The sequence below is a fragment of the Callorhinus ursinus genome, unplaced genomic scaffold (genome assembly GCF_003265705.2).
Source record: "Callorhinus ursinus isolate GAN/ISIS: 27379988/994484 unplaced genomic scaffold, GSC_fseal_2.0 scaffold66, whole genome shotgun sequence".
Taxonomy (NCBI): Eukaryota; Metazoa; Chordata; class Mammalia; order Carnivora; family Otariidae; genus Callorhinus; species Callorhinus ursinus.
The window spans coordinates 1,617,756-1,641,330 of record NW_027397128.1 but is presented as its reverse complement, the minus strand read 5'-3'; the positions used below and the strand labels follow the sequence as shown (position 1 = coordinate 1,641,330).

Sequence of the window (23,575 nt, the reverse complement as noted above, 5' to 3'; positions counted from 1 at the left end):
TTACATCTCTGAGCCAGTTTCTTCACCTGTAAAATAAGAAAGATGATGGTACCTGTTTCATAAGGTTTTGTAAAGATTAAATCCAAAACATATGTCAAAGCTTTTTATAAACTGTGAAGTTCTAAATAGTTATCCATCTAACCTATTTTCATACCCCCAAACTTGGTAGGTTGCTTCACTATCAACCATGCTGTTGAAACATAATATCAAAGTGGTATTTCTCTTGGGTTTTCATTCCTAGACATTACCACTAGAAGGATAAACAAAAGATGCTTTTCCATATTATAAAGTCACTGTGACAATTTGGATCTTTGAAGTTAGGAAATTCTAATTTTTTACTCTTTTTCTACATACTTTGTGCCAGTACTGCTCTAGTTGCTGAGGGTTCTAAAACAAATATTACATAGTCCCAATAAGGTACTCACATTCTACTAGGTGCGACAAACATGTAAGTAAATGGCTACAGAACAATATAATATACTCTCATAAAGTTTTTTATAAATGCTAAGGGAATACCAAGGAGAGAATAAGTAGTTCTGCTAGCTGAGGCAAGGAAAGTAAAATTTGAGTTTGCATTGAAAGTTCATCGGGGAAAAGGTAAGGAAATTGTGGAAGACGTGCTGGGCCAATGGAATAGCATAGGAAAGGATATAAAGGTGTAATAGAGCATGCAAGGGTCAAGACTAGTGAGTAATAATGTTTTTCGCATTCAGGATTCTCTCCCCTCTACCTCTCCAATTTCTCTTCCTCCCTCATTTGTTACAAGTCTGTTTTCTGACTCTGAGCTTAACAAAAGGTAAGAGCCATTCACGTTCATTGTTTGTATCTCTGCCTCCCCAATCCCAATACTTTGCCTATTACTATGTATATGTTGGATTTTCAATAAATATTTAATTAAATGCTTTGTCTTTGAACTATGGTTGCCTTTGACATACTCATAGATGTCTACAATCATGTTCAGCTTATGAAAGTTATAAAAAACATTTGACTTCATATATATGAAGTCATATATATTGACTTCAATATATATATTGATATGAAGTCAAATGTTATATATATATATAATATATTTAACATATATATAACATACATATATATATGTCCTAACTTTTTTCTAAATAATTTTGTCTAAATAATGGTGACTTGGGTAAAATTATTTCTTGTGAGTCACTTATTATCTAGTGGTAATTTCCTTAAAAATCTGTCTATAATTTACTTTGTAGTTCAGTCAACACTCATACTAGTTGTTTGGAAACCATTTTTTTTTTTACACAGTAGAGATTAAAAATAGTGAAAACAATGAATGGCAAAAACTTTACAAATGTTCAAAAGTTCATGTAATTACCTTAATGACATGAAATCTTTTGATAGTCACATAACTTTAAATTCTAGTTATAGGTAACATCAACAATAATTGTAGAGAAAGGTCCTCCAAAGTAGCTTGTCAATAAAAGCAGTAAGAACACTAACAAAAATTGCCAAATAAACTTTTCCAGAATTCTGACAATTAACCAAAGACTTGCAATAATCCAAGGAGTGTTTATTCTAAAACAAAAACAAAACAGGAAACAAAAATTACCTGGCTGAACCTTGGTAATAACAGAAAATGTAGTTTGCCCTATTCTCATCTCCTTCCCCATATTAACTGTGGCCTTGACATGCCAACAACTTCACAACCACAGTATCCATGAGAAGTAGCAATCTAGAAGCAAATAGAGGGATCAGAATGAGTTTCTAGCTCCTCCAAAGTCTCATTCCCATATAATTATCATTATCTGATTTTTCTGGCAGTTTCATGAAAAACGTGGTTCACAGGGCTTGTCTTTATTTGACCTGACTTAAAGCTTGGGCATGGTGAACAAATTTTTTTCCCCAGAGATGTTTATCAAAAGCAATTAGAGGCAACTGTTTAACATCACAGCTGCTTTAGGTCATAATAACAGTTGGGACAAACAAAACCTGACCAAAATCTTAGAAGTAAAAGTTGAAAACTAGATGTGCAGAGGGGACAATGAAAAGCTCTACATATTCCCAAGGATCTTGGAGGATATGTGCGTGTGCATGACTGTGTGTGATCAGGAAAGACTCCAAAAGGTCCAATCATTCATCTTTGGCTGACTTTAAGGCTCTGTGCAGCAAGAAGTAAGGGTTGAGTGTTGAAAGGTATCCCAACATGCACACAAAAATCTCTTGGCAAAGGGAGAGGAATTTATTGATTCAAAGCATTTAAGAAAAACTTTGTGGAACCATTAACTGAAAACCAAGCTAATCCAAGCAGAGACATCAGTGTTCACATACAACATAGAACACAGACTTTACAAGATTATTCCAGAAGTCACTAAATAACAATTACATCAAATCCTGGGAAAGGAGGGGATCTGATTTTCAGAATTACCATGTTATATTATTTAAAAGTTCAGTTTTCGGTTCTTTGAAAGAATTAGTAAGATTGATAAACCCCTAGCAAGACTTACTAAAAAGAAAAGAGAAAAAAACCCAAATTACTAAAATCATGAATGAAAGAGGAGAGATAACAACCAACACAAAGGAAATACAGAAAATTTTAAAAACATATTATAAGCAACTATATGCCAACAAATTAAGCAATCTGGAAAAATTGATGCATTCCTGGAAACTTATAAACTAGCAAAACAAAAACAGGAAGAAATAGACAATCTGAATAGACCCATAACCAGCAAGGAAATTGAAGGAGTAATCAAAAACCTCCCAAACAGCAAGAGTCCAGGACCAGATGGCTTCCCAGGGAATTCTACCAAATATTTAAAGAAGAAATATACCTATTCTCCTGAAGTGGTTTAAAAAAATAGAAATGGAAGGAAAAGTTCCAAACTCATTCTATGAGGCCAGCATTACCTTGATCCCAAAACCAGACAAAGACCCCACCAGAAAGGAGAATTACAGAACAATATCCCTGATGAACATGGATGCCAAAATATTCAACAAGATACTAGCCAATAGGATCCAACAGTACATTAAAAGGATTGCTCACCCTGACCAAGTGGGATTTGTTCCTGGGTTGCAAGAGTGGTTCAACATTCACAAATCAATCAACGTGATAGATCACATTAATAATAAAAAAAAAGATGAAAACCATATGATGTTCTCAATTGACACAGAAAAAGCCTTTGACAAAATACAACATCCTTTCTTCATTAAAACTCTCCACAGTGTAGGGATACAGGGAACATACCTCAATATCATAAAAGCCATCCACAAAAAGCCCACAGTGAATATCATTCTCAATGGGGAAAAACTGAGAGCTATTTCCTTAAGGCCAGGAACATGACAGAGATGCCAACTCTCACTACTGTTGTTCAACATAATACTAGAAGTCCTAGCCTCAGCAATCAGACAACAAAAAGAAATAAAAGGCATTCAAATTGGCAAAGAAGAAGTCAGATTCTCATTCTTCACAGATGACATGATACTTTATGTGGGAAACCCAAAAGACTCCACCCCCAAATTTCTAGAACTCATACAGGAATTGAGCAACATGGCAGTATACAAAATCAATGTACAGAAATCAGCTGTGTTTCGATACACTAACAATGAAGCAGAAGAAAGAGAAATTAAGGAATCGATCCCATTTACAATTGCACCAAAAACCATAAGATAGCTAGGAATAAACCTAACCAAACAGGTAAAGGATCTATACTCTAGAAACTACAGAACACTTATAAAAGAATTTGAGGAAGACACAAAGAAATGGAAAAACTTTCCATGCTCATGGATTGGAAGAGAATTATTAAAATGTCTATGTTACCCAAAGCAATCTACACATTCAATGCAATCCCTATCAAAATACCATCAACATTTTTCACAGAGCTGGAACAAATAATCCTAAAATTTGTACAGAACCATTAAAGACCCCAAATAACCAGAGGAATGTTGAAAATGAAAACCAAAGCTGGGGCCATCACAATGCCTGACTTCAACCTATATTACAAAGCTGTGATCATCAACACAACATGGTACTGACACAAAAACAGACACATAGATCAATGGAACAAAATACAGAACCCAGAAATGGGTTCTATGGTCAACTAATCTTTGACAAAGCAGTAAAGAATATACAATGGAAAAAAGACAGTCTCTTCAATAAATGGTACTGGGAAAAATGGACAACTACATGTAGAAGAATGAAACTGGACCACTCTCTTACACCATACACAAAGATAAACTCAAAATGGATGAAAGACATAAAGATGAGACAGGAAGCCATCAAAATCCTTGAGGAGAACACAGGCAGCAATAACTTCTTCCTCAGCCACAGCAACTTCTTGCTAGACACGTCTCCAAAGGCAAGGGAAACACAAGCAAAAATGAACTATCGGGGCTTCATCAAGTTAAAAAGCTTCTGCACAACAAAGGAAACAGTCAACAAAACTAAAAAGCAACTTAAGGAATGGGAGAATATATTTGCAGATGTCATAACAGATAAAGGTCTCATACCCAAGATCTATAAAGAAATTCTCAAACTCAACACCCAAAACCCAAATAATCCAGTTAAAAAATGGGCAGAAGACATGAACAGACACTTCTCCAAAGAAAACATACAAATGGCCAACAGAGACATGAGAAAATGCTCCACATCACTTGACATCAGGGAAATACAAATCAAAACCACAATGAGATACCACCTTACACCAGTCAGAATGGCTAAAATTAACAAGACAGGGAACAACAAATGTTGGTGAGGATGTGGAGAAAGGGGAACCCTCTTACACTGTTGGTAAGAATGCAAGCTGGTACAGCCACTCTGGGAAACATTATGGAGATTCCTCAAGAAGTTGGGAATAGAGCTACCTTAGGACCCAACAACTGTGCTAGTAGATATTTGCCCCAAAGATACACATGTAGTGAAATGAAGGGGCACCTGCACCCCAATGTTCATAGCAGCAATGTCCACAATAACCAAACTGTAGAAGGAGCCAAGATGTCCTTTGATGGATGAATGCATAAAGAAGATATGGTATATACATATAATGGAATATTACTCAGCCATCAGAAAGGATGAATACCTACCATTTACATCGACATGGCTGGAACTGGAGTTTATTATGCTAAATGAAATAAGTCATTCAGAGAAAGGTAATTATCTTACAGTTTCATGTGTGGAATATAAGAAACAGTGCAGAGGATCATAAGGGAAGGGAGGAAAAACTGTATGGGAAGAAATCAGAGAGGGATACAAACCATGGGAGACTCCTGACTTTGGGAAACAAACTGATGGTTGCTGGAGGGGAGGTGGGGGGGATGGGATAATTGGGTGATGGGCCTTAAGGAGGGTACAGGATGTGATGAGCACTGAGTGTTATACGCAACTGATGAATTATTGAACACTTCATCTGAAACTAATGATGTACTATATGTTGGTAATGAATTTAAATTAAAAAAAATAAAATCTTCAGTTTTCAACAAAAAATTATGAGACTTAATTTCTGAATCAACCCTATAAGTGGGTTCTAGCCCTTCCCAGCTGTAGTCTGTGAGTAGTTGTCCCAGGAACCTGTGGACACACCCATTTGTGCCTCCAAAGATTCTGAAATGAGCCTAAAACATGGCTGAAGCCACTTCCAGATGCAGTCTAGGAGCAGTCCCCAGAGTCTACAGACCTGGTGGGAAATATGCTTATCTGCACCCACAGAGATCCTGAAACAGCTTGCAACTTGGTTCCAGTTCCTCCCAGCTATGGTCAGGGGGCATTCCTGGTTTGCCAAGGTTTTGCTGGGAGATATACCCATTGGTGCCCCTGGGGCCAAGCCAGCAAACTTGGTCTGACAGCAGTTGCTGAAGCAACCTTATGATTCAGCTCCAGTCACTCCAATCCATAGTATGTGTGTAGTCCTGTGGGCCCAGGGAACCACTGGTAAGCACACTTGTTGGTACCCCTGGAGGCAGGCCAACCGAATTTGGTCCAACAGCAGCTCTTGAAACAGCCCTATGATTCAGATCCATCCCCTCCCAGCTGCAGTCCATGAGCAGTCTTGCCTTCTCAGTAACACACCAGGAGCTACAGCTGTACATGCACTCAGAGGGAGTCCCATGGACTGTACTCCAACTGCAGATTCTGAAAAGTCCCTGTAACTTGGTTCCAGCCCCTACCCATAGCAGTCTGGGAGCACTCCTGCCTGCCTAGGAAAATGGTGAGAGAAACACTTGTCTGTTGTTCCTGGGGCCAGCTCTGTAGACCTCAGTCCAGACTATAGACCCAGAAGCAGCCCTGGAACTCAATTCCATCCCCTATCAACCACAGTCCCGAGTCAGTTCTGCCTGCTCAGAAATCCACTCAGTGACCTGGCAGGAATTCTGTTAGGGATCTGGTCTGGCAGGAAAGAAACACATCCATGCACCTGGCAACAGGCCTGCTATCTGTGGACCAAACTGTGGATCTTAAAGTGGACCTTTGTCCAGGGTCTTCCTTACAGAACAGGATCCTGGAGGCCATCCCAATCCACCCAAGGGTATGACAGGATCTATGCCCAGCTGAGCCTCTGGTATCAGGTCTACCAACAGGGGACCCCACTGCAGATGCAACAATAGCCACATGACCCAACTCCAACCCAGCCTGATTTCAGTTCTGGAGGTAATCCCATCAACCCAGAGAACCAACCCAATCTAAAGACCAGAAGAAGTATTTGCTTCTCCAAATGTACACATAAATGCAAACCTACACGGATCATGATGAGTCAGGCAAATATGACACCACAGAAGGGAAAAAGCTCCAGTAATTGGCCCCAAATACATGGAATCTATGAACTGTCTGACAAAGAAATCAAAATAATAATCTTAAAGAAATTCATTGAAATGCCAGAGAACACAACTAAATGAAATGAGGAAAATAATGCATGAACAAAAAGGAGCTTAATAAAGAAATATAAATTATAACCAAGAACTGAACAGAAATCCTGGAACTGAAGAATACAATAACAGAACTGAAAAAGTTAATAAAAAACCTCAATTACAGACTCAATCATGCAGAAAAATCCAAAAACTCAAAGATAGGTCATTTGAGATTACCCAGTTAGAGGAACAAAAAGAATGAAAAAAGCCTACATGAATCATGGAACAACATCCAGTGAATTAACATTCAAATCATAGGAGTCCCAGGAAAAGCAAGAAAGGAGCAGAAATCTTATTTAAAGAATTAATAGTTAAAAAGATTTTAGATCTTGAGAGGGATATGGACATTCAGATACATGAAACTCAAAAGACCCCAAGCAAGGAAAAAAGCAAAACAAAACAAAACTACAAAACAAGAATTAATAAACAAAATGGCAATAGTTCTCCATAGTTCTTATCTATTAAAAAGTACTTTAAATGTAAATAGATTAAATTGGCCAATCAAAAGACATAGAATGGCTGATTGGATAAAAAACAAGACCAACAATATGCTCCTTGCAAGAGATTGACTTACAGACACACATAAACTGAAAGTAAAGGGAAAGAAAAAGATATTTTACAGAAATGGCAACCAAAGGAGAGCAAGAGTATTGGTATATTATACCATGATAATATATATTTTCAGTTAAAATAAGCCACAAGAAACAAAAAAGACTATTATAGAGTAAAAAAAAAAAAGGTCAATTGATCAACAGGATTTAAGCATTTTCAAAATATGTGTACCCAACATTGGAGGACTTAAATATTTAAAGCAAATATAAACAGAATAAAAGAAGAAATAAACAAAAATACAGTAACAGCAGAGTAATTAAAAAATGTGCTTTCAACACTATATAGATTATGCAGATAGAAAATCAATAAGAAATCAGTGGATTTTAATAATAGTATAGACCAAATGGACCTAACAAACACATACATAACATTACATCTAACAGAACCAAAATACAATTTTTTTTCTCAAGCATACATGGAACATTCCAAGAATAGATGATATGTTGGTCATAGAGGAAGTCTTAATAAATATGAAAAGATTTAAATTATATCAAGTATGTTTTCTGACCACAATGGTATGAAACTAGAAATGAGTAACAGGCGGGAAATTGGAAAATTCACAAATATGTGAAAATTAAACAATATAAACAATATACTCTTGAAAACCTAATGGGTCGAAGAAGAAATGTAAAGGGAAATCAAAAAGTATTGGACACAAACAAATATGGAAACTCAACATATCAAAACTTAAAGGACACAGCAAAAACAATTCTAAAAGGAAGTTTATATAGATAAATGAAGAAAAAAGAGAAATCTCAAATAAACAAGCTAACTTTACATCTTAACAAACAAGAAAAAGAAGAACAAACTGAGCTCAATGTTAGCAGAGGGGAGAACATAATATAGATTAAAGCAGAAATAAATAAAATAGAAACTAGAAAGATTATAGAAAAAATTCAGTGAAAATAATAGTTCGTTTTCTGAAAAGATAAACATTTTGACAAATCCTTAAATAGAACCAAGAATAAAAACAGAAGACTCGAATAAAGTATAAATGAGAGGGGAGACTTTACAACTGATGCCACAGAAATACAAAGGATCATGAGAGACTACCATAAACAATAGTATGTCAAAAAAAGGATAACCTAGAAGAAATGGATACATTTCTAGAAGCATACAACCTACCAAGATTAATCACAAAGAAATAGAAAAACTGAACAGACCAAAAATGAGTAAAAAGATTGAAATACTAATTTAAAAAAACTCTGCCAACAAAGAAAAGTCCAGGACCAGATGGCTTCACTGGTGAATTTCTATCAAACATTTAAAAAACATTTAAGTCAATCCTTCTCAAACTCTTCCCAAAAATGGGAGACAAGGGAACACTTCTAAACTCATTTTATAATGCCAGAATTACCCTAATACCAAAGCCAGACAAGGACACTGCAGGATAATATCCCTGATAAATATAAGTGCAAAAACCCTTTGAAAAGCACTAGCAAACTGAATTAAATATTACATTAAAGGGATCATACACCATGTTCAAGGGGGATTTATCCCTGAGATGCCAGGATGGTTTCATATATGCAAATCAAATGTGATATACCACATTAATAAAATGAAGGGAAAAATCACGTAATAATCTCAAAAGAGGCAGAAAAAGCATTTGACAAAATTTATCCTTTCATGATAAAAAATAAATTAGGTATAGAAGGAATGTATCTGGACATAATAAAAGGACATATATGAAAGGTCTACAGCTAACAACATACTCAATGGTGAAAAATTGAAATATTTTTCTCCAGGACAAGGAATATGATAATGGTGTCTGCTCTCCCCAGTTATATTCAACATAATACTGGAAGTCCTAGCCAGGGAAATTACTCAAGCAAAAGAAATTAAGAAGTTGGGGGGAAAAGATGGTGGAAGAGTAGGGGACACTATTCCAACTGGTCCCCAGAATTGAGCTGGATATCTACCAGACCACTCTGTGCACCCACGAAATCAACCTGAGATGTAAGAAGATAGATCTGGATCTCTACAAACAGAATATCACAGGCGGTTGGTTTTGAGGTATGAAGTGGGGTGCCATGATTCTGCACCCAGATATTGGAGGATAAACGGCAGTGGGAGGGAGCCCAGCTATGGGGATCCCACACCACCAGTGAGCAACAGCATCACACACTGGGGATGGGGCAGAGACTCACAAACCGGTAGCGGCAGGGAAAGGAATTTAGGGCAGCTTCACGGACGGAAACCAGAGTGGCAGGGTCACGGGAGCAAACTGGGAGTGGCTGGCGGTTTTAGAAGCACAAATGGCAGAGATGTGCCCTAACATGGAGGCAGGACTGGGAGCGCTGCAGAGGGATACACAACCCAGGACGCTGCAGTTTATAGCAGCATGGACAGAAACAGAGATAGTGTGGCCTGGAGAGTTCACTGAAGAAGAGACTGATCTCTCTGCTCTGAGGCAGAGGGTTGGAAACGATCTCTTCTGCTCTGACTCTTGGAAGAGACATGGAAAGCTGCAAGGGAAAGCCACCAGAGAACAAAAGCCCCCCAAAACTGGTTCACACTGAGCCCATACCCCACCACAGGGGTGCAGGGCAACTCTGCCCAAACAGGGTTGCCTGAAAACAGTATGGCAGGTTCCTCCCCCAGAAGACAGGCTGGGAGAACAAGAGGCCAGCAACCCTAAGGTCCCTAGAAAACAGGGGCAACTTGCTTGGGTTCTGGTCAATAATTTGGACTCTATACATTCCCTCAACCACCCAGCAACAGAATGACTAGGAGGAGGAAACCCCAAAATAGGAAAGACTCAGAGATTATGACTTATTCTGCAGATTTATAAATGGATGCAGATATAACCAAGATGTCAGAGATGGAATTCAGTCTAGCAATTGTGAAGACAATAGCTAGAATGGAGAAATTAATTAATGGCAACATAGAGTCTCTAAGGGCAGAAATGAAAGCTAAATTGGCAGAACTTAAAAATGCTATCAATGAGATCCAATCCAGTCTAGATAATCAAAGAGCTAGGGCAAGTGAGAAAGAAGAACGAATTAGTGACCTGGAAGACAATTTAATAGATAAAAAGGGAAAAGAGGAGGCCAGGGAAAAACAACTCAGAATCCATGAAAATAGAATCAGAGAAATAAGTGACACCATGAAGTGTTCCAATGTCAGAATTATTGGAATCACAGAGGGAGTGGAGAGACAGAGAAGCCTAGAAGACATAGTTGAGCAAATCGTAGCTGAGAACTTCCCTAATCTGGGGAATGAAACAAACATTCATGTTCTAGAGGCAGAGAGGACCCCTCCCAAGACCAAGGAAAACAGGCCAAAACCCTGGCATGTAATAGTAAAACTCGCAAATCTTAGAACCAAGGAAACCATCTTAAGGGCAGTTAGGAGGAAGAGATTCCTTACCTACAGAGGGAAGAACATCAGAATAACCTGACCTATTGGACCTATCCACAGAGACCTGGCAAGCCAGAAAGGCCTGGCAAGACATATTCAGGGTACTAAACAAGAAGAACATTCAGCCAAGACTACTTTTTCCAGTAAGGCTGTAATTTAGAATGGATGGAGAGAGGCAGAGCTTCCAAGGCTGGCAAAAATGAAAGAATATACGACCACTAAGCCAGCCCTGCAAGAAATATTAAGGGGGGTTCCATAAAAGGAGAAAGACCCCAAGAGTGATAGACAACAGAAATTTACAGGAATAATCTATAAAAACATCTTCACAGGCAACATGATGACAATTAATTCACATCTTTCAATAATCACTCTCAACGTGAATGGCCAAAATGCCCACATAAAACGGCACAGGGTTGCAGATTGGATAAAAAGACAGGACCTATCTATATGCTGTCTACAAGAGACTCATTTTGAACCTAGAGATACATCCAGACTGAATGTGAAGGGATGGAGATCCATCTTCCATGCCAGCGGACCTCAAAATAAAGCTGGGATGGCAATTCTTCTACCAGACAAACTAGATATTAAACTAAAGTCTGTAGTTAGAGACACAGAAGGACACTATATCATTCTTAAAGGGTCTATCCAACAAGAAGATCTAACAATTGTAAATATCTATGCCCCCAACATGGGAGCAGCCATCTACATAAGCCAACTGTTCACCAAAATGAAAAGTCATGTTGATAACAATATGTTAATTGTAGGAGACCTCAGTACTCCTCTCTCAGCAATAGACAGATCATCTAAGCAGAAAATCAACAAACAAACAAGAGCTTTGAATGACACACTGGACCAGATAGACCTCATAGATATATACAGAACATTCCACCCTAAAACAACAGAAATATATACAGAACATTCCACCCTAAAACAACAGAATACTCATTCTTCTCAAGTGCACATGGAACTTTCTCCAGAATAGACAACATTCTGGGTCACAAATCGGGTCTCAGCTGATACCAAGAGATTGAGATTATTCCCTGCATATTCTCAGACCAAAATGCTTTAAAATTGGAACTCAATCACAAGAAAAAATTAGAAGAAATTCAAACACTTGGAAACTAAAGACCACTCTGCTCAAGAATGTTTGGGTCAACCGGGAAATCAAAGAACTTAAACAATTCATTGAAAGCAATGAGAACGAAAACACATCGGTCCAAAACCTATGAGATACTGCAAAGGTGGTCCTAAGGGGGAAATACAGAGCCATCCAAGCCTCACTCAAAAAAATAGAAAAATCCCGAATTCACCAACTAACTCTACACCTTAAAGAACTAGCGAAAAAGCAACAAATGATGCCTAAGCCATGCATTAGAAGAGAAATAATTATGATTGGAGCAGAGATCAATGAATTAGAAACCAGAAACACAGTAGATCAGATCAATGAAACTAGAAGTTGGTTCTTTGAAAGAATAAATAAGATCAATAAACCACTGGCCAGATTTATGCAAAAAAAAGAAGAAAGGACCCAAATTAATAAAATTATGAATGAAAGGAGAGAGATCACGACTAACACCAAGGAAATAGAAACAATTATTAGAAATCATTATCAACAACTATATGCCAATAAAACTGAGCAATCTGGCTGAAATGGAGACCTTACTGGAAACCTATAAGCTGACAAGACTGAAACAGGAAGAAATTGACAACCTGAATAGGCCAATAACCAGTAACAAGATTGAAGCAGTGATCAAAAACCTCCCAAAAAACAAGAGTCCAGGGCCTGTTGGATTCCCTGGGAAATTCTACCAAACATTCAAAGAAGAAATAATACCTATTCTACTGAAGCTGTTTCAAAAAATAGAAACAGAAGGAAAGCTTCCAAACTCATTCTATGAGGCCAGCATTACCTTAATCCCCAAACCGGGCAAAGACCCCATCAAAAACGAGAATTTCAGACTGATATCCTTGATGAATATGGATTCCAAAATCCTCAACAAAATCCTAGCTAATAGGATCCAACAATACATTAAAAACATCATGTACCACAACAAAGTGGGATTTATCCCCGGGATGCAAGAGTGGTTCAACATTCGCAAATCAATCAGTGTGATAGAACACATTAATACAAGGAGAGAGAAGAACCATATGGTCCCCTCAATTGATGCAGAAAAGGCATTTGACAAAATACAGCATCCTTTCCTGATTAAAACTCTTCAGAGTATAGGGATAGAGGGAACATTCCTCAAGTTCATAAAATCCATCTATGAAAAACCCACAGCGAATATCATCCTCAGTGGGGGACAGCTAGAGATTTTCCCTTAAGATCATGAACACGTCAAGGATGCCCACTCTCACCACTATTGTTCAACATAGTACTAGATGTCTTAGCAACAGCAATCAGAGAACAAAGAGAAATAAAAGGTATTCAAATTCGCAAGAAGAAGTCAAACTCTCTCTTTTTGCAGACGACATGATACTTTATGTGGAAAATCCAAAAGACTCCACCCTTAAATTACTAGAACTCATACAGCAATTCAGTAATGGGGCAGGGTACAAAATCAATGCACAGAAATCAGTTGCTTTCTTATACACTAACAATGCAACTGTAGAAAGAGAAATTAGAGAAACGATTCCATTTACAATAGCACCAAAAACCATAAGATACCTCGGAATAAACTTAACCAAAGAGGTAAAGGATCTATACTCTAGGAACTACAGAACACTCCTGAAAGAAATTGAAGAAGACACAAAAAAATGGAAAAATATTCCATGCTTATGGATTGGAAGAATAAACATTGTTAAAATGTGTGTGCTGCCCAGGGCAATCTATACCTTCAATGCCATCCCGATCAAAGTTCCAATGACATTTTTCAAAGTGCTGGAACAATCTTAAAATTTGTATGGAATCAGAAAAGACCCCGAATCGCCAATGAAATGTTGAAAAAGAAAGACAAAGCTGGGGGCATCACGTTGCCTGCTTTCAAGGTATATCACAAAGCTGTGATCACCAAGACAGCATGGTACTGGGACAAAAACAGACATATAGACCAATGGAACAGAATAGAGAACCCAGATATGGACCTTCAACTCTATGGTCAACTAATCTTCGACAAAGCAGGAAAAAAATATGCAATGGAAAAACGACAGTCTCTTCAATAAATGGTGCTGGGAAAATTGGACAGCCACATGCAGAAGAATGAAACTTGACCATTCTCTAACACCATAAGCAAAGATAAACTCAAAATGGATGAAAGACCTCAATGTGAAACAGGAATCCATCAAAATCCTAGAGGAGAACATAAGCAGTAACCCCTTTTACATTGGCCACAGCAACTTCTTTCAAGATACATCTCCATAAGCTAGTGAAACAAAAGCAAAAATGAACTTTTGGGACTTCATCCAGATAAAAAGCTTCTGCACAGCAAAGGAAACAGTCAACAAAACATAGAGGCAACCCCAGAATGGGAGAAGATATTTGCAAATGACACTACAGATAAAGGGCTTGTATCCAAGATCTATAAAGATCTTCTCAAACTCAACACCCAAAAAACAAATTATCAAGTCAAAAAATGGGCAGAAGAAATGAAAAGACATTTCTCTGAAGAAGATATACAAATGGCTAACAGACACATGTAAAAATGTTCATCATCATTAGCCATCAGGGAAATTCAAATAAAAACCACATTGAGTTACCACCTTACACCAGTTTGAATGGCAAAATTGGACAGGGAATGAAACAACAAATGTTGGGTAGGTTGTGGAGAAAGGGGAGCCCTCTTACACTGTTGGTGGGAATGCAAGTTTGTACAGCCACTTTGGAAAACTTGGGGAGGTTCCTCAAAAATTTAAAAATAGATCTACCCTATGACCCAGCAATTGCACTCCTGGGTATTTACCTCAGAGACACAGATGTATGAAAAGAAGGGCCATATGCACCCCAACGTTCATGGCAGCAATGTCCACAATAGCCAAACTGTGGAAAGAGCCAAGATGCCCTTCAGTGGATGAATGGGTAAAGAACATGTAGTCCATATATACAATGGAATATGATTCAGCCATCAGAAAGGATGAATACCCAACTTTTGCATCAACATGGATGGGATTGGAGGAGATTATGCTAAGTGAAATAAGTCAAGCAGAGAAAGTCAATTTATCATATGGTTTCACTTATTTGTGGAACATAAGGAATAGCATGGGGGACATCAGGAGAAGGAAGGGAAAAATGAACGGGGGAAATCAAGGGGGAGATGAACCCTGAGAGTCTATGGACTCTGAGAAACAAACTGAGGTTTTAGAGGGGAGGTGGGCGGGGGGATGGGTTAGCTCGGTGATGGGTATTAAGGAGGGCATGTACTGCATGGAGCACTGGGTGTTATGCGAAAACAATGGATCATGGATCAGCACATCAAAAACTAATGGTGTACTATATGGTGACTAACATAACTTAATAAAATTTTAAAAAATATTAAAAAATAGAAAAGGAAAAAAGTAAAGAAAATTTAAAAAAAAGAAAAATAAAGAAAGGGAGAAATACCATTATCTCCCTTTGTAAATGACCAGATCCTCTATGTAGAAAAATTGAAAGATTTTACAAAACCCTTGTTAGAACTAACAAATTCAGTAAAATATCAGAATACAAAATCAACACACAAAAATCAGTTATGCCTATTTATAGTAAAAATGAGCTGTCTGAAAAAATGAAGAAAGCAATTCCATTTATATTAACATCAAAAACAACAAGATACTTAGGTACAAATTTAACCAAGGAGGTGAAAGATCTATACAAAACCCAACCAAACCAAACCAAAAATCAATAAAACATTGATGAAAGAAATTGAGGAAGATAAAAATAAATGGAATGATATCCCACGTTCTTGGATTGGAAGAATTAATATTATAATATGTCCATACTACTCAATGTGATCTACAGCTTCAGTGGAATTCCTGTAACAATTCCAATGGCATTTTTTTTCCACAGAAATAGAAAAAAAATCTTAATTTGTATGGAACCATAAAAGACCCAAATATCCAAAGCAATCTTGAGAAAGAAGAAAAAACCAAGAGGCCTCATGTTTTCTAACTGTACTGCAAAACTACAGTAATCAAAACAGTATGGTACTGCCATAAAAAGAGACATAGACCAGAGAATCAGAATAGAGAACTCAGAAATAAACCCATGCATATAATGTCAACTGAAGGTGCCAAGAATACACAATAAGTAAAAGATTGTCTCTTCAGTCAATAGTGTTGGGAAAACTGTATATCCATATGCAGAAGAATCAAATTGGACCCTTATCTTACACCATACACAAAAATCAACCCAAAATGGATTGAAGACATAAACATAATACCTAAAAACATTAAATTCCTAGAAGAAAATATAGGAAAAATCTCATTGAATTTGGTCTTGGCAATGATTTTTTTATATGACACAAAAAACACAGTCAACAAAAGTGAAAATAAGCAAGTGGAACTACATCAAGCTGCAAATCTTCTGTACAGCGAAAGATAGAAACAACAGACTAAAAAAGCAAGAGAAACAGAACAAGAGAAAATATTTGCAAACCAGAAACCTAATAAGGGGTTATTTCCAAAATATATGAAAAACTCATACAACTGAATAACAAAAAAATAAATAATCCAATTAGAAAATGGGAAAAAGACTTGAATTGACATTTTCCCAAAGACATACACATGGTCAACAAGTAGATGCTAGAGTACTAAACATCAATGATGATTGGGGAAATACAAACCAAAACCAAAATGAGCTATCACCTCATATCTGTTAGTATTTCTTCTATCAAAAAAAAAAAAACAAAAACAAAAACAAGAGATAACAAGTGTTGGTGAGGATATGGAGAAAAGAAAACCATTGTACATCATTGGTGGAAATGTAAATTGGTACAGCCATTATGGAAAACAGTATGGTGGTTTAAAAAAAAAATAAGACTAAGACTGACATAAAATCCCACAATCTCACTGCTGTGTATATACCCAAAGGAAATGAAATTACTGTCTCCAGAAGACATCTGCATTCCCAGGTTTATTGCAGCACTATTCACAATAGCCAAGATATAAAAACAGCCTATGTGTCCATCTATGGGTGAATGAATAAAGAATATGTCATATATATAAAATGGAATATTATTCAGCTCTAAAAAGAAGAAAATTCTATTTGCAATGACATGATGATCCTGGAAGACATTATGCAAAGTGAAATAAACCAGACAGAGAAAGAAAAATAGTATATAATCTCATTTATACATGAAATCTAAAAAAGTTGAACTCCTACAACCAGAGATTAGAATGGTAATTACCAAGCACAGCAGAGGGGAAAATAGGGAGATGTTGATGAAACAGTACAGATTTTCATCTAAAAGATGAATAAGTTCTTGGGATCTAATGTAGAGCATGGTGACTTAGTTAATAATACTTAATTGTATACTTCAAATTTATTAAAGAGTACATGTTAAGTGTTCTCACCACACCAAAAAAGAAAAAGTATGGTAACTATATGAGGTTATGGATGTGTAAATAAATATGATTGTGGAAATCATTTCATAATTTATATATTTATAAAACATCATTTTGTATACCTTAAATATATATATTTAAAATATTAATTATACCTCTACAAAGATGGGAGGTATGGCCCATGCATAGGAAAAAAGAAGGCAATAGAAACTATTCCTGAGCAAGCCCAGATGTCAGCCTTACTAGACAAAATATTTGAATCAGTTATTTTATTTTATTTTACTTATTTTTTCCAAGTTTTTAAATAAATTCCAGCTACTTAATATACAGTGTATTCGTTTCAGGTGTAGAATTTAGTGATCCATCACATACATACAACACCCAATGCTCATCACAAGTGCCTTCCTTAATACCCAACACCTGTTTAACCAACCCCCCTGCCCAGGTCCCCTCCAGTGACCCTCAGTTTGCTCTCCATAGTTCAGAGTCTGTTTCTTGGGGGAAAAAAGAGAGAGGGAAACAAGCCATAAGTGACTCTTAAGGACTCTTAAGGACAGAGGGTTGATGGAGGGAAGTAGGAGGTATGCGCTAGATGGGTGATGGGTATTAAGGAGGGCACTTTTTTTTTTAATTCAAGTTAGTTAACATACAGTGTATTATTAGTTTAAGGTTAGAGTTTGGTAATTCATCAGTTGCATATAATACCCAGTGCTCATTACAACAAGAAGGAGGGCACTTGTTTTGATGAATACTGGGTGTTGTATGTAACTGAAGAATCACTGAATTCTACTCCAGAAACCAATATTGCACTGGATGTTAACTAACAATTTTTGTAAAGAGTTTGTTTCTTGGTTTGCTTCTCTTTCTTTATCCCTATGCTTGTTTGTTTTGTTTCTTAAATTTCATATATGTGTGAAATCATATGGTATATTTCTTTCTCTAACTGACTTATTTCACTTAGCATAATACTCTCTAGCTCCATCTACCTCACTGCAAATAGCAAGATTTCATTCTTTCTTATGGCTGAGTAATATTCCACTGTATATATCCAATAATATTTCACTGTGTGTGTGTATATATATACACACACACACACATACCATCTCTTCTTTATCCATTAATCAGCTGATGGGCATTTGGTCTCTTTCCATAATTTGGCTATTATAGATAATGCTGCTATAAACATTGGGGTGCATGTTTCCCTTTGAATTAGTATTTTTGTATCCTTTGGGTAAATACCTAGTAGTGCAATTATTATTTCATAAGGTACTTTTATTTTTAACTTTTTGAGGAACCACCATTTCCAGAGTGGCTGCACCAGTTCACATTCCCAACAACAGTGTAAGAGGGTTCTCCCTTCCCTACATCCTTGCCAACACCTGTCAGTTCCTGTGTTGTTAATTTTAGCCATTCTGACTGGTGTGGGGTGATATCTCATTGAAATTTTGTAAGTCAGTTATTTAAAATATGTTTAAAGAACTACAAGAAAACATTTCTAAGAAACAAATGGACAGTATGAGAATGATGTCTTCCCAAATATAGAACTTCAATAATAGTATAGAAATTATAAAAAATAACTAAATAGAAGTTCTGAAGCTGAAAAAAGACAATAACTAAAATGAAAAAGGGATTAGAGGTACTCAAGAGCAGATTTCAATTGAAAGAATAAAGAAGCAGTAAATTTAATAATGTGTCAACTAAGATTATCTAGTATTAGGAGCAGAAATTTAAAAGAATGAAGAAAAATGAACAAAGATTAAGAGAACTGTGGTACACCATCAAGTGGGGAGGAGTTAAGATGGCACAGGAGTAGGGGGACCCTAAGCTTGCCTAGTTCCTTGAAAACATAAATATCAAATCATTCTGAACACCCAAGGAATTGATGAGTACTGAGAGAACAAACTGCACATCTACAGCTACAAAAATGGTCACATCGTGGAAGGTAGGAGCTGTGGAGAGTTGATTTGGGGGTGAAAAGATTTGCAGGTGCTGGGGAGGGAAGGGAGCCCTGATCATGGAGAGAAGAGGAAGAGAGAGAGAAAGAGAAAGAGTGAAATCAGTGCACAGGGGATTGCACAAGAGAGATTCTCCCCAAAACCACTGACTGGGAAAAGGAGAGGGGCTTACTACCATACGTTTTTATAAGCAGTGGAGCTCAAAGACTGAAGTTTTAGAAGTCCATGCTATTGCTATGGTCATGCTGGGCGGGTTTAGCAGTGCTCTGGTGGGGAAGGAGTGGAGGCCTGGGAGCAGACAATGTGGTCTGAGGATCCCCTGGGTCACACATGTAGAAACAGTTCCCCTTCTGGAAGAACATTTGTGAGTGGTGGCACAGCCTCTCCAGGGGACAAAAGAGCTGCCAGGTGCAAACTTCCTGTCCTGTTCACTAGCATAGGAACATACACACCTGCTGAGACTGCAAACATTGGTGCCAATTTTTTTGCTGTGCTTTACCATAAACTTCAAACTGCTGTGCCTTCAAGCAACTGCTTTTCTGGGACAAAAATCATTGGCCACAGCATGGCAAGACCCTCCCCCAGAGGTTCAGTGTGGGTCCATGCCATACAGGTCTTTAAAACTTGGGGTTTTGAAACCAGCCCTAAACCTGAGCTAAAACAGGAGTATTGTGCTACCTGGCAGACAGACAGCTTGAACACAGACAGGGTGAAGTCAGGGATCTGATGGAAACTGGGAACACAAGAGGGGAGATTGTTTGCTCTTCTGTGAGGGCTTCCTGAAGAGTGGTGGGCACTATCTCCCCCCACCAGGAAAGGTGACACCACTTTCCCCTTCACCCATCAGCAAGGACTGATCCTCAGTGAACAACACAGTGTCCCCCAGTGGAGACTGGAGCCACATACACTAAACCCTGCCCCCATGCACCCTGCAGGTACATTTCTACTAGGGCAAGTCCTCCCAGAATCAGCACAGCAGCCCCCTCCCCAAAAAGACCAGCAGAAACCCCTCACACACACCAAGTCTACGGATTATAGACTGCTACAAAACTTCAGTTCTTGGGGAATAGGACCAGACACAGGCTTTCCACTCTCATCCATGTTATTTAACATAGTACTGGAAGTCTTAGCATCAGTAGACAACAGAAAGAAATAAAAGGCATCCAAATCAGCAAAGAAGAAGTCAAACTGTCACTATTTGTAGATGACATGATACTCTGTGTAGAAAACCCGAAGGACTCCATCAAAAAATTGCTAGAACTCATACATGAATTCAGCTAAAGTTGCAGGATATATAATCAATGTACATAAATCTATTGCATTTCTATACACGAATAATGAAGCAGCAGATAAAGAAATCAAGGAATTGATCCCATTTACAACTGCACCAAAAACCATAGGATACCTAGGAATAAACCTAACCAAAACCTAAAACCAAAATAAACCTAACCAAAATTTAAGTAACAGATCTGTACTCTAAAAACTACAGAACATTTATGAAAGAAATAGAACAGGACAAAAAGAAATGGAAAAACATTCCAAGCTCATGGATTGGAAGAACAATCATTTTTAAAATGTCTATACTACCCAGGGATTGGAAGAATAAACATTGTTAAAATGTCCATCCTGCCCACAGCAATCTAGACTTTCAATGCCATCCTTATTAAAATATCATTGGCATTTTTCAAGAAGCTGGAATAAACAATCATAAAATTTGTATGGAACCAGAAAAGACCCTGAATAGCCAAGGGAATGTTGAAAAAGAAAAACAAAGCTGGAGACATCATGTTGCCTGATTTCAAGCTATATTACAAACCTGTGATCACCAAGACAGTATGGTATTGGCACAAAAACAAACACATAGACCAATGGAACAGAATAGAGACTCCACAAATGGACCCTCAACTCTATGGTCAACTAACCTTTGATAAATCAGGAAAAAATATCCAATGGAAAAAGATAGTCTCTCCAATAAGTGGTGCTGGGAAAACTGGACAGCTACATATAGAAGAATGAAACTGGACCATTATCTTACATCATACACAAAGATAAACTCAAAATGGATGAAAGACTTCAATGTGAGACAAGAATCCATCAAAATCCTAGAGAAGAACACAGGCAATAACCTCTTCAACATCGGCCACAGCAACTTCTTTCAAGACACGTCTCCAAAGGCAGAGGAAACAAAAGCAAAAATAAACTATTGGGACTTCATCAAGATTAAAAAAACTTTTGATCAGCGAGGGAAACAATCAACAAAACTAAAAGGCAGCCTATGGAATGGGAGAAAATATTTGCAAATGACATATTTGATAAAGGGTTAGTATCCAAAATCAATAAAGAACTTATCAAACTCAACATCCATAAAACAGATAATCCAGTTAAGAAATGGACAGAAGACATGAATAGACATTTTTCCAAGGAAGACATGCGCTAACAGGCATATGAAAAGGTGCTCAACATCACTCATCATCAGAGAAATACAAATCAAAACTATGATGAGATACCTGTCAGAGTGGCTAAAATCTCGAAACAACAGATGTTGGCGAGGATGTAGAGAAAGGGGAATCCTCTTACACTGTTGGTGGGAAAGCTAACTGGTGCATCCACTCTGGAAAACAGTATGGAGTTTCCTCAAAAAGTTAAAAATAGAACGATCTATGACTGAGAAATTGCACCACTCGGTATTTACCCAAAAGATACAAAAATACAGATTTGAAAGGATACATGCATCCTGAGGTTTATAGCAGCATTATCAACAATGGCCAAAATATGGAAAGAGCACAGATATCCATCAATAGAAAAAGAAGAAGTGGTATATATATACAATGGAATATTACTCAGCCATCCAAAAGGATGAAATCTTGCCATTTGCAGTGACATGGATAAAGCTAGAGTGTATAATGGTAAGCGAAATAAGTCAGTTGAAGAAAGACAAATACCATATGATTTCACTCATATGTGGAATTTAAGAAACAAAACAGATGAACATATAGGAAAAAAGAGAGAGAGAGGGAAGCAAACTATAACAACCTCTGAATGATAGAGAACAAAATGAGGGTTAATGGAAGGAGGTGGGTGAGAATGGGCTAAATTGGTGATGAGTAGTAAGGAAGGCACTTGCTATGATGAGCACTGAGTGTTACATGTAAGAGATGAATCATTAAATTGGAAAAAAATGAAAAAAAAAGTAGATTGACAGGCCTACAATGTATAATGATGTGATTTTTATTTAAAATCAGTACAAAGGAGAAAGGGAGCTTAAAATTATATTTGAGCAAGGGTTTTGTACAGTGCTGTAATTCAATTGGTATGAATATGAAGTAGATAGTTGAGATATTCATTGTAATCCTCAGAGTAATCTCTAGGAAAATAACTTAAAAATATATAGTAAAAAAGAGAACAAAGGAATTAAAATGACACACTAGAAAGCAACTAACACAAAATAATTCAGTAATGGAGTGAGTAACAGGAACAACAAAAAAGATATAGCACATATAAAAATAATGAGAAAAATGGTAGAAGTCTTTCATAATCAGTAATTAGGTTAAATGTAAATTGAATTAAACTCTCCTCTTAAAAGACACAGATTGGCAAGATGGATTAAAAAACATGGTCCAATTATATGCTATCTACAGGAAACACACTATAGGTAAAAATAAACAAATTGTTTTGAAGTAAAAAATGGGAAAAAGTTATCCCATGCAAATTATAGCCAAAAAAAAAAATAAAGAGCTGGAATGGATATACTAATATCAGACAAAACTGACTTTATAACAAAAATTGTTATTATAGACGACATTTTATAATGATAATTTGTCAACAATCATCTAGAATATAAAATAATTATAAACACGTATGTAATAACAGATTCCTCAGATACATGAAGTAAAGCCAGACAGAACTGAGGAGAGAAACAGACAACTCAGGACAATATTAGGAACTTTAATACACCTATTTCAATAATGAAGAGACCAACTTAGCAGATGATCAACAAGGAAATAGATGGTTTCAAGACCACTATAAATTAAACATAATAGAAACAGAGCACTATACCCAACAGCCTTAATGTATACATTCCTCTCATGTGTATATGAAACATTCTCCAGGATAGACCATATGTTAAACCATAAATAGGTTTCAGTAAATTTAAAAGTATTAAAATCATACAAAATATGTTTTCTGTACAATGAAATAAAATAAAATTCAATAACTAAAGGAAACATAGACAATTCAAAAGTATGCAGAAATTTACAAAATTCTCCTAAGTAACCAATCATTTAAATTAGAAACTACAAAAAAAAATA

General features: G+C 36.9%; 1 protein-coding gene across 2 annotated transcripts in view; it reads right to left on the bottom strand.

The window, feature by feature from the left end:
• ZC3H12B (zinc finger CCCH-type containing 12B) overlaps positions 1–23,575 on the bottom strand; it is a 551,234-nt gene that overhangs the window by 128,825 nt on the left and 398,834 nt on the right. Inside the window, exon 4 of one of the 2 annotated variants that reach the window (XM_073885832.1) lies at positions 1,580–1,702. The exons of the other annotated variant lie outside the window; for it this stretch is intronic. The gene's annotated coding sequence lies outside the window, so the exon portion shown is untranslated. The remainder of the gene's footprint in view (positions 1–1,579; positions 1,703–23,575) is intronic. 2 annotated transcript variants of the gene reach the window in all.